General features: G+C 43.4%; 1 long non-coding RNA gene across 1 annotated transcript; it reads left to right on the top strand.

The window, feature by feature from the left end:
• Window positions 1–1,101: 1,101 nt before the first annotated feature.
• On the top strand, window positions 1,102–11,208 carry LOC126958396 (uncharacterized). The gene is made up of 4 exons (XR_007727176.1): window positions 1,102–1,885; window positions 5,494–5,678; window positions 7,154–10,139; window positions 11,117–11,208. It is a non-coding gene; the product is annotated as an uncharacterized LOC126958396 (long non-coding RNA).
• Window positions 11,209–12,000: the final 792 nt, after the last annotated feature.

The following is a 12,000-nucleotide window of genomic DNA, read 5'->3' as shown; positions in this document are numbered from 1 at the left end:
GGAAAGGGTTGTTAAAGCAATAGATTAAGCCACCAGCATTATAGTAGTTTATTTGCATTTTCCTGCAGGTCAGCCTCTGTTTAAAAGTACATTTATACTGTAATCATTGTGTATAGCAACAGCTTTGACATTAGCAACACAAGAGTTTGAGTCCTGGGCAAAACTCTACCATTTGCATGATTCTGAGCAAATAATTGAAACTCTCAAAGCCTGTTTGCATTTTATGAAAATACCCACTTTTGGGTGTATTTTAAAGATTAAATGACTGGGTGATTAGAATGTTTAGCAGAATATCTCGTACAAGTGCTCAGCACAAAACACCTAGATATTTCTTGCAGATCTCTCCCTGTCCTCCTCCTTTGTGTTGGTTTCCAATGCCTGCCTTTCCGGTCTGTTTGTATTCTTGCCTCTCTTAAAGTTCTATTCTCATTCGATTTTTTTTTGAGGCCTTTACTCACAAAAAAAGACACAATGTTTCTGATTTCAGCAAATGATTTCCTGCCCCAATAAGCAAAACATTCTGGGCAGATCTCATGTGTTGCAAGTTAATGACGAACACCAACACTGGTTTTCCCTGTTTGTTTCCTAGGGAGCTTGTTCTGAGCTGTATTATGTTTGCATCTTTAATGAGAGATGTATTCTGTTGCTATGGCATATTGAAATCTATGACTTCCTCTGGAAGGTGGAATTGTCACCTTCCACCCCCCTCGGGTTTTCCCTTGGGCTTTCTGAGATTGAGATCTAGTGGCTTATGAAACTACACTTAATCAGATAAGTCTCACACTAAACTCAATGCCTTTGACTTCTAATTTCTGCATTTTAAGTCTTCCTGTAATTCAGTGGCACAGATTTATTGAAGCTTCTGCCAGCAACAATCTGCTCTGATTCGCTGCAGTTTTAATAGTTCCTGCTGAAATAGGTGGGCACACAGTGGGTAAGGAGATGAACACAGTTTTGTGTCATTTATTTCAGGTACCAGGCTGAGACCCACATTTCAGTAGGTAAAAATGTAGGTAATTGACTTTCATGCTGGTTCCAGGGTACTAATTATATGGCCAACTCCCAGGTTCAACTTGTCCCTATAGCCTGTTCTGAGCAGATCTCATTTCCAGTATCTTTGAGTTGGTGAAATTTCCTTTAAAATAATCCAATGAATCTAACAAAGCAAATCTTCGTTCTCTCTGCACTAAAGGACACGCAATTTCTCTTAGTATTCAGAGCTCCAGTGTCCTAGGATGTGAGCTCTGCTTTGCAATTCCTTGTCAGAATGCTGCTGTTGTCGCCAACAAGCATGGCAGAATGCTGTGGACTCTTAAGAGTTCAGGAGGCCTGCAGTGCTGCTGGGTGGCTCCTGTTGCTCTCATCTGAGGTCCAAACAGAAGTCAGAGATCTTAAACTACCACATTTGTACCTTATCATACAATCTGGAATTGAGAATGTAGAGTCTAAGTTCAATGGGTGCATAGACCAGCAAAAATTTACAGACAATTTTCAGCTGTATCATGGGGTTGCCATATTTTTGTGTTGCTTTTAAGCACATTGATAATCAAACTGCTAATTAATGGCTATTACCATTGTATAAAAGAAAGGACTTTTTAACATAAGACAGTAAAAAGGACAAATCTTAGAATTAAGAATAAATTTGACTTTGTGAATAACTCACTGCATAATCTCTTTCTTTCTCTGCCTCTCTCTCTTTATCACTCACTCTCTCCTTTTCCTGCAAAGGAGATGAAAACCTCATCAAGACCAGCACTGATTTGGGAATCACCAATAGAGTCAACACCTTACTTGCAGATGATGAAACTAAGGCCCCCTAAGGTGAACTGTGAACTGAATTGATGAAAACTGGGACCAAAGCCCAGATCTCTGGGCTCCTTGTCTGGTATTTATTTTCCCTGCTTTCTTCATAATTAAATTCAGTGTAATGACCCAGACATAGAGCAAGATCCTGGAGTGTCTTCTTAATCATCAAATATTGTCCTCTATAAAGTTATAATGTTTAGTGAATTTGCTGTAGTCGAATTCTTTTAAAAATGGCTAACACATGTGTGAGAATTTGCTAGTGACCACCTAGAGTGCTTGTTCCCTAAGGGATTATTGACTATTCTTTGAAACTATAATAACAGACAACAACAAACAAAAAAAAAAAAAAGGAAAAGAAAATTAAGATTGAGCTTAATCACTTCATTCACTTAAGTACTTATTACATGTAAAAACACTGTGTTGAGGAGGTTTTGGGATTGGTGAATCTCATGTCAAGGTGGTTTTAGAATAGCCCTTTACAAATGTAAAATATTAATTTACTAAATCGCATGACTGTATTAGTCCATTTTTCACACTGCTGATAAAGACATACCTGAGACTGGGCAATTTACAAAAAAAAGATTTAATGGACTTACAGTTCCAGGAGGCTGGGGAGGCCTCACAATCATAACAGAAGGCAAGGAGAAGCAAGTCACGTCTTACATGGATGGCAACAGGCAAAGAGAGAGAGCTTGTGCAGGGAAATTCTCATTTTTAAAACCATCAGATCTCATGAGACTCATTCACTATCATGAGACCAGCGCAGGAAAGACCTGCCCCCATAATTCAGTCACCTCCCACCAGGTTCCTCCCATGACACGTGGGGATTGTGGGAGCTGCAATTCAAGATGAGATTTAGGTGAGGACACAGCCAAACCTTGTCAATGACTTACACGTCACTTGACAATTTTCATATCCTTCCACTTCTTAGTTTCTACCTCAACATTATAGTCTATGACCTCAAACGTTGAGACACCTTAAGCACCCTTTAATTGTGGTTCTTGTTCTTCTCAACCCTTTCAGTATTTGGCCCTGTTGGTTCATTACTATTTCTTGGAACTACTCCCCATCCTTGGGGTCCAGGTCCTAGCACTATTCAGACTCTTCTACATCTCTGACTCTTCCTTCTTGATTTCGTTTGATGACCTCTCTTTCTCATTCTGACATCAGAAATGGACGTTCTCTAAGATTCCAAATTTGAACCTCCTTCATTTTCTGCAGACTCATCTTACCCTCTTTCATGACTTTAGCCACCACAGCCTCTATGCTCAGATCTTTATTGCCAGGTCTTCCAAGTTACAGATTTACTTTTCTAACTGTATGTTGGAGACTTCCAACTGAGTGTATCACATTTCTTCAAATGCAACATGACTAAAACAGAATTTATCCTGTAAGTAAGGACCCTCCCCATGAGCTCCCCTTTTCCAGACCTACTGGCTTCTCCTTCCTCCCAATCTTTCTATCTCTGTTATTGGTACCACCATCCTTGGAGGAACAATAACTGACACTGGCAAGGGAACCAGCAGAAATAATGAGTCACTCAGTCAAGACATCAGGACACACACTTCTCCCTGCCGCATTGACCCTGTGCTGGCTTCCACAACTGAGTTTGGTGTGTGGAAAAAGAAAAAAGAAGAGAACTGACACCTCTAACAAAGAGATGCCTTCAAACAACAGACAAAGGTTATCTAGACCTGAAACACTTCAACACAAAGACAGGATTCAGGAGTTAATGAGAGGAAATGAGCTTTGCCAAGGACTTCTGCAAGGAAGCTATGATTCTCGTCCAATGGGCAGAGTACCTGCCTGGATCAGCACATTGCAGAGTCTCGTCAATTTGGAGCCCTTTGCTTTGAATCCTGGCACCGGCACTGTTTAGCTTTGTGAACCCGAGTAAGATACCTAACCTTGCCGTGTCTCAATTTTCTTATTTAAAAAAGAAAAGCAAAATTTAAAAACAAATTTAAGAGGATGATTGAAGAATTGAAAAGTCAATATCTCTATAAAGTTTTGGGGTTTTTAAATTTATTTATTTACTTATTTTTATTTTTTATTTTATTTTTTTTTTCTTGTTGTTGTTGTTGTTTTTTTTTTTTTTGTTTTTTGTTTTGAGACAGTCTCACTCTGTGGCCAGGCTGGAGTGCCATGGTACGATCTCGGCTCACTGCAAGCTCCGCCTCCCGGGTTCCAACGACTCCCCTGCCTCAGCCTCCCAAGTAGCTGGGACTACAGACATGTACCACCACACCCAGCTAATTTTTTGTATTTTAGTAGAGACAGGGTTTTACCATGTTGGCCAGGATGCTCTCGATCTCCTGACCTCATGATCCACCCGCCTCAGCCTCCCAAAGTGCTGGGATTACAGGCGTGAACCACCGCGCCCGGCCCATCTATAAAGTTTTTAGAACAGTGACTGGCAATGAGCAGATACTGATTTACTGTCTGGTTTCTCCAAAAGCAGACCCTGATTTGGGAGATGATCCCAGAAAGTACCAGTAAGAGTGAGAAAGTGAGACAGGAAAGGGAAGGAAGCCAGTAAGGAGCAAGTTATCAAGCCAGTTACCTCTGTGCATGAGGAGTCCAGTTCACTGGGGAACTCTGGGAACCAGTGAGGAACATGCACTTCAGAGTCACCCTCAGAAAAACAAGGAAGCTGGGGTATTTAGACGCTAACTCTGGTCAGTCACTGGGTGAAGGCTGCTCCCAGGGTGTTAATTCTCTGGCACTTTCAGCCGGCTCCAGCTGCCAGAGAAAGCCCTTGGGCGGTTGGAAGTTGGGCTGCCAAATACTCAACAATGGGAGGAAACCCAGTGTTCAACAAATACGCTGTCGTCATCATCACCACTGACATCCAGAGGCAAAACCTATGAAAACGGGCTATTCTGGCTGAAGCTGCAGGAGAGATGTAGATGGTGGTCCCAGGATTTGGCACTGGGTGCCCAGTGATCTCATCGTAGGTGAGGTACCTGAGTCAGCTCTACAGAACCTTAGGGATTCGCAGACCAAGTTGGGGAGCACACTTCTTAGCATCTGTGAATACTGGGAGTGATTCAAAGAAGATAAAAATGGTATCTTTAGCACACCTGTTATAAGGAAAGGAAGCTTCCGATAATGAGTATATTATCACTGGGAGTGATTCAAATGAGATAAAAATCTACCTCTCTCCCTCAAGGAGCTACAACTTAGTTTCAAAGACAAAATATGAACACAGTACAGTAAGGCCAGGCGCGGTGGCTCACGCCTGTAATCCCAGCACTTTGGGAGGCCGAGGCAGGTGGATCGAGAGGTCAGGAGATTGAGACCATCCTGGCCAACATGGTGAAACCCCGTCTCTACTAAAAAAAAAAAATACAAAAAATTACCCAGGCGTGGTGGCGGGCGCCTGTAGTCCCAGCTACTCGGGAGGCTGAGGCAGGAGAATGGCGTGAACCTCGGAGGCGGAGCTTGCAGTGAGCCAAGTTCGCCACTGCACTCCAGCCTGGGCAACAGAGTGAGATTCTGTCTCACAAAAAAAAAAAAAAAAAAAAGAACATAGTACAGTAAGGTAAGCAGCAATGCAAGTTTAGTGTCCAGGGAGTGGAGTAGAAGTTGAGTGTCCAGCGAGACTGCCACTGGCTGGGGTGGTCAGAAGCAGCTCCCATGAGGAAATAGGATTAGGCTTAACCCTATGGCACGATTTCTTTTCAGACTGGCAGAACAGAGGCAACAATACACTGATTGGACCCGAGAGCTCCCCTGACTGAGATGCTGGTTGTCATGTGGAAGGCCTGGGGCCCGGACTGCCGCTTCACGCAACCCCTCAGTTATACTGGACTACGCAAAGCGCTTTACTGAGTGGCGATGCCATTCTTCAGAAATCATCACTCCCAGAGGTAGATCCAACTTTCAGCCTCTCTCCACCCCTGCCCTGCCCTTCCATCTTAAATGTTCTCTCTCAAGTCATCATAATAGCTATCAACAACCCTGTGAAATAGGCATTTTTACTGCCATTTTACAGATGAGGAGACTGAGGGTCAGGGTTAAGAAATCTCCCTAAGGGTTGTCAGCTAAACTGGGATTTAAACCCTAGTCTATCTAATTTTAAAGCCAAACCAAATCACTGTGCTTTAATGCCTCCAGTTCAAGCAGAGAAGAAAAAAAAAACTCTTAATGACTTTAGATTTGAGATAGTCAAATTAGATCCTACAGATTGATCCAAAGCACTTGTATTCAGAGGTTGTTTATTCTTCCTCATTATCCACACAGCTAACGGGTACTACCTCTAAGGCCACACAGCAACTGCTGCAAGCTCATGGAGAGCAGTTTGGGAAGGGACAAAAGAGAATAGATTGAAATCCACTTGAGTGACGATTTCCCTGCCTTGGTCAACAGACGGTACATTTATGGCATTCTTGGATCTCTAGAAGTAGAAGAATTCCTTGAGATCTGAGTTCAGGTCCATTTCCGCCAAATTGCAAGGCTTATTTAGCTATTACTTAACATTCCATCTGTTACCTTTTTTTTTTTTTTTTTTTGAGACGGAGTCTCGCTCTGTCACCCAGGCTGGAGTGCAGTGACCGGATCTCAGCTCACTGCTGCAAGCTCCGCCTCCCGGGTTCACGCCATTCTCCGGCCTCAGCCTCCCAAGTAGCTGGGACTACAGGCGCCCGCCACCTCGCCCGGCTAGTTTTTTTGTATTTAATAGAGACGGGGTTTCACCGTGTTTGCCAGGATGGTCTCGATCTCCTGACCTCGTGATCCGCCCGTCTCGGCCTCCCAAAGTGCTGGGATTACAGACTTGAGCCACCTCGCCCGGCCATCTGTTACCTTTTGGCAGGTTTTTAAAAAATCAAATATATTCGTTACCTGAAGCTTCCTTTCACTATAACAGGTGTGTTAAAGATATCACTGAGGCATTCATTCATTCATTCATTCATTCATTCCCAATAAGACAGCTTAGAAAAGTAGAGAGGGTGGGCCAGTCACGGTGGCTCACGCCTGTAATCCCAGCACTTTGGGAGGCCGATACGGGCGGATCACAAGGTCAGGAGATCGAGACCATCCTGGTTAACACGGTGAAACCTCGTCTCTACTAAAAATACAAAAAATTAGCCGGGCGAGGTGGCGGGCGCCTATAGTCCCAGCTACTCGGGAGGCTGAGGCAGGAGAATGGCGTGAACCTGGGAGGCAGAGCTTGCAGTGAGCCCAGATCGCGCCACTGCACTCCAGCCTGGGCGACAGAGCAAGACTCCGTCTCAAAAAAATAAATAAATAAAAGTAGAGAGGGTGAAATATTAGCCTTGATGTACAGTTAAGGGAAGAGACATGACCAATAATGACCCTTCAGTTTGGTTTTTCCCTTTTGCAGACACCTGCACTCCCTGCAGCCCAGTCAGAATCCCTTGAGGAAAAAGCCCTGCAAGATTCTGGAGTAGATCACTGACAGGGCAGGTGCAGTCTCTACTCAGCATTCCAGTTAAGTGATTCCTCGCCAGTCTCTGAGGCCAGACGTCCTCTCTACTTTTTTTAGTAGGTAACTCCCTGACCAGGCACTGAAAATCTTTGGGTAAAAATCACAAAGTGATTTAAAAAAAAAAAAAAGACAAATTGGAAAAGATACCTGTGGAGGATATTTTCCAAATACTTTGGAAATCTTTTTGAATATTCTGGGCTCAGCAAGGCACTGGGCTCTCAGGGGCCATCTATGGACAAGGACATTGCCATCCCAAGATTAGAATTGCATGAAGCTAGCAGAAGCTTGGGAAGCTGATGTTGAAAATTTAAGACTAACTCCCTAAGAGGCAGCATTTATTCTTAATTCCGCAGCAGTAACATTGTGCTTTTCTCTAGAAGGAGATGGTGATCTTTCTCTGAACTTTAAATGATCATAGTAGACCAGTACCTGTAGTAGTAGTAGTAGTAAGTTAACATTTCCTGTGTGCTGGGCACTATTCTGGTTACATGTATTAAGTCATTTAGTCCAACAATAGCCCTTTGCCATCAGTAGTATTATTATTGTCCACGTTTTACAAATGAGTTAACTGAGGCACAGAACTCAAGTCACTTACCACCCTCAGTTCCTTATCACATGGGCCTCTCCATAAGGTGACTTAGAACATAGCAGCTTGCTTCACTAGAACAAGTATGTGGGAAGATTCAGACAGACAGAGGGTGAAAGCGAGATGCAAGCCTATCTTCTGTAACCTAATTGCAGAAGTGACATCACATCACTCTGCCATATGCTATTCATAAGAAGCAAATCACTAGCCTCAGCCCACACTAACAGGGAGGAGATAACACAAACGGCATGAATATCAAGAGGTGGAGTTCACTGGGACCATCTTAAAGGATTCCTTCCACACGGTCTGACGACAGAGCCCAAGACCTTGACCAAAAGAAGAGACAGGTCACATTTTCCCTAGGCAAACTTGCAAGAACCAAACCCATCTCAACAGAGAGTGCAGGAATGGGGAAGTTGTATCGCAGAGGCCAGCTCCAGCCAGGGTTTCAAGTCAATGAGTTTCATTTAAAGTCACTTGAGCTCCAAGAGTTATATTTTCCTACCTGGCAAACTCAGACAGCGATTCCATTCAGCACCAAGAATAAGGAAAATGAAGGGTTACGAATGATGATTATTTCTCGAATTCCTAATTTAAAGTTAGTGATAAGAGCAGTTAAACTCCGGAACAGTCCCCCCTTTCCTCTGTGTTCCTGTCCCTTGTCCTCACCTCTCTCTAATTTTGCGTGTCTCTCTGTGGCAGTTTCTGAGCTTTCTTTGTCTATCTTCCTTTTGTTCCCCACCTTTTGACCAGCTTTCTCTATCTTACTGCTCTGTATTTTTCTTTTCATTTTTCAGTTCCTAGGTGTTGAATTTTTTTAATTTATAAAACTTTTTAGGAAGGGAAAAGTAGACAAATTTACAATAAAGTAGTGCACTGGTCAGTTTTATGTGTCAACTTGGCTAAGCCATGGTCCCCAGTTATTCAACCAAGCACTAATCCAGGCATTGTTGTGAAAGCATCTTGTAGATGTGATTAATATCTACAGTCAATTTAATGTAAGGAAGATCGCCCTGGATAATCTGGGTGGGCCTAATCTAATTAGTTGAAACTGAGGGTTCCCTGCAGAAGCAGGTATTTTGTCCGAAGGCTGCAACACCATCTCCTGCCCAGGAGTTTCCAGCTTGCCCTTCTTGACAGCCGGCCCTACAGATTTGTATGTGCCTAGCCTCCCTGTTACATAATTTCCTGCAGTAAATCGATGTGTGTGTCACGTGGGCGTGTGCATGTGTGTGTGTGTATTCTGTTGAGTCCAGAATGACACAGCTGGCAGGAATATCCAATAGTTCTGAGAGTGGTCTTTATACTAATAGGGAGGGGGGGGAATATTTTCATTTTAAAAGAATTGAATCACTTGAAATGAGTTTTCTCATTTGTGTTTTCAAAGATACTATTTTTTCCCCAGAGTAGAATTCCAGATATCCCTCAAGTCATGCCACGCTGGCCACCTCTAGTTTGGCCTGAATTAGGCCTTGGTAATGTGTCTGCAGTTGGTTTCTCCCACTGGGTTCTTGGTCTCGCCGACTTCAAGAATGAAGTTGTGGACCCTCGCGGTGGTTACAGTTCTTACACATGGTGTGTCCGGAGTTTGTTTCTTCAGATGTGTCCGGAGTTTATTCCTTCTGGTGGGTTCATGGTCTTGCTGACTTCAAGGGTGAAGCCGCAGACCTTCACAGTGAGTGTTACAGCTCTAAAAGGTGGCGAGTCTGGAGTTGTTTCTTCCTTCCGGTGGGTTCGTGGTCTCGCTGGCTTCGGGAGTGAAGCTGCAGGCCTTCGTGGTGAGTGTTACAGCTCATAAAAATAATGCAGACCCAAACAGTGAGCAGCAGCAAGATTTATTGCAAAGAGCGGAAAAACAAACGCTGTAAACCACAGAACGTGACCCCACCGCCCGCCTCGGCCTCCCAAGGTGCTGGGATTACAGGCGTGAGCCACTGCGCCCGGCCTGTTTTAATCTTTAATGTGGTAGTAAATATTATTAGATATAACCCACATAAACAAAAGCTCTTTGGGTTCTCAACAACTTTTAAGAGTCCAAGGAATCCTAAGAGCATAAAGCTTGTTGAGTAACCACTGCTGTAGACCACTGATTATGGTCATGCTGAAACAAAAAGTAGAATGTGCCTTTAGGGGTGACTGGTCCGAGGAATTGGGAACAGCTTAGAGTGGCCATGGAACCTAGAGTCCTCTCCCTCTTGCTAATAGCTAAATTCACACCAGAAGCTATGTTGTATATATGTATTTTTTTATCTTCTACAGAACCCAGCAAGATTTTGAATGCCGGATACATACTCTGTAGGTATCAATTGATTTATGTTTATTAATCTTCAATTTTGCAAAATGTATTCATTTAGAATAAGGGGGCATCTATCTTACAGCTCAAGAAGATTAATGTCCACTTGAAGGCTAAAACCTGAGCAGTTTGGGAGGCCCACCCTCCCTCAGGCCATTGCAGCTGCCATGTGAGTTCAGTGGGTGAGGGATAGAGGTAGGAGAAAGGTCCATGCCCCATTCAAGCTGGAACCTGTTCTCTGCAACTTGGAGCCTTTCTTTGGTCCGTAGAGCCACAAAGCCCATCAGATTCTGGTATTTTCCTTCAGTTAGAGAAACTGGCAGGATATGACACCTATTTTTACAACATAAGTTCTTCAGTGAAGATTTATGACTGTTGACATAGAACTCAATGTGTCCTCCCTGTATACATGCTCTATTCTAGTACACTCTTTAAGTCCTGACTAGAGTACGGTTACAAATGCTGACTCAAACCTCATCTCTATAGCTTACCAGCTGTGAAAACTTGAGCAAATTTCCTATACTCCACCAGCCTCAGCTTCCCTATCTGTAAAATGGGAGTAACAGTAATACCACCTGAAAAGGTTGTGGTGAAAATTAAATGATATAATGTATACCAAGTACTTAGCATGGGTGCCTGACACAGCAAAAGATCTGAAGAAATGTTAAGTACTTTTTTGTGTGAGGCAGAATCATAGGGCTGGAAAGAGACTTTCTGTTCTTATTTGGTCGTTAATATTTAATATGCTAAGCTCTAGAGAGACTAGTTATTTGCCACTGCCCTTGGTAAGAATGGGAATGGAAAAAAGCAGATCATGTCTTGCTTCTTTTTCATCCTCATCAAAGCCCAAGGAATGAAAATAGGAGGAGAAGAATCATTCATTTACTAAAGAAAATATGCCTCCATTTTGACCACCTGCTGTGTGTGAGTTTGCGACAATCCCCTTCCATCCAACAAGGTTGTGTTTATGTTTTAACAGGAGCGTCTCTCGCTAGAGCAGAAAGGACGCGGCATTGGCCAGGCAGCATGTGTGTTTGTTTGCCCTGAGTCCTGGGGCAGCTAGTTATCTTGGGCAGAGTTACTTTTCAGGTCTGGAGCCAGGAAAACACACTCCTTAATGCCCACATGGTTGCAGTGTGACACATAGCTTGGAAGCTTGCCACACCTATTGCAGTTGCTGCCTGACTTGTGTCCCAGGAAAGATTGTCTTCATGAGATATTCTTAGGGATGAATGCTGTAAGAAACGTGCACACCACGCAGGACAGCAGCCACCTAACTTCAGAGGTTCGTCCTCGCACAGGCTCCTGCAGTCTGGGCTATGCCGGTGGTCTGCCTAGGAAACGGCCTTCAGTATGCAGGGGACTGTGAGTTGCCCAGTAACTGCATTTGAGAATCAAAGCACCGATTTCAGGCAACGATGGGCTGTGTGTCTGGAGACAGGTGTGGAGACTGCTTTCGTGTGCTCCTGCTGAAGGAATAGAAGGCAGCATGAACTCAGACTGAATGGCTGGCTCTGGTATGTGTCTGAATTAAAACCAAACCACCATTTCACCAATGGCACACAGATGGACCCCTGCTTGACACCACAAGAGGAAAACTAAAAATGAAATCAGCCAGAATAACTAATTTTGTTATTAGTTAAAATAATTTCAAAACAAGCAACTCTATTGTTTTAAAAGGGAACATCAAAATAACAGGAAAATTGGAAAGTAGCAATGACATATAATGTCTGAAAATAAGCTAAAAAGAATGCACATTATTTCAGTGGAAGAAGAAAAGTCCAAGGAAAAGATACAACAAAACTTTTCGTATGTGTCACAAGCTGTTCCCATCACTACTGAAGACACAAGGGGAGAAAGTGG

Source organism: Macaca thibetana, chromosome 7, assembly GCF_024542745.1.
Source record: "Macaca thibetana thibetana isolate TM-01 chromosome 7, ASM2454274v1, whole genome shotgun sequence".
In the NCBI taxonomy this organism is placed as follows: domain Eukaryota; kingdom Metazoa; phylum Chordata; class Mammalia; order Primates; family Cercopithecidae; genus Macaca; species Macaca thibetana.
Note: the sequence above shows the minus strand (reverse complement) of the source record. Positions and strands in the feature narration are given on the sequence as shown.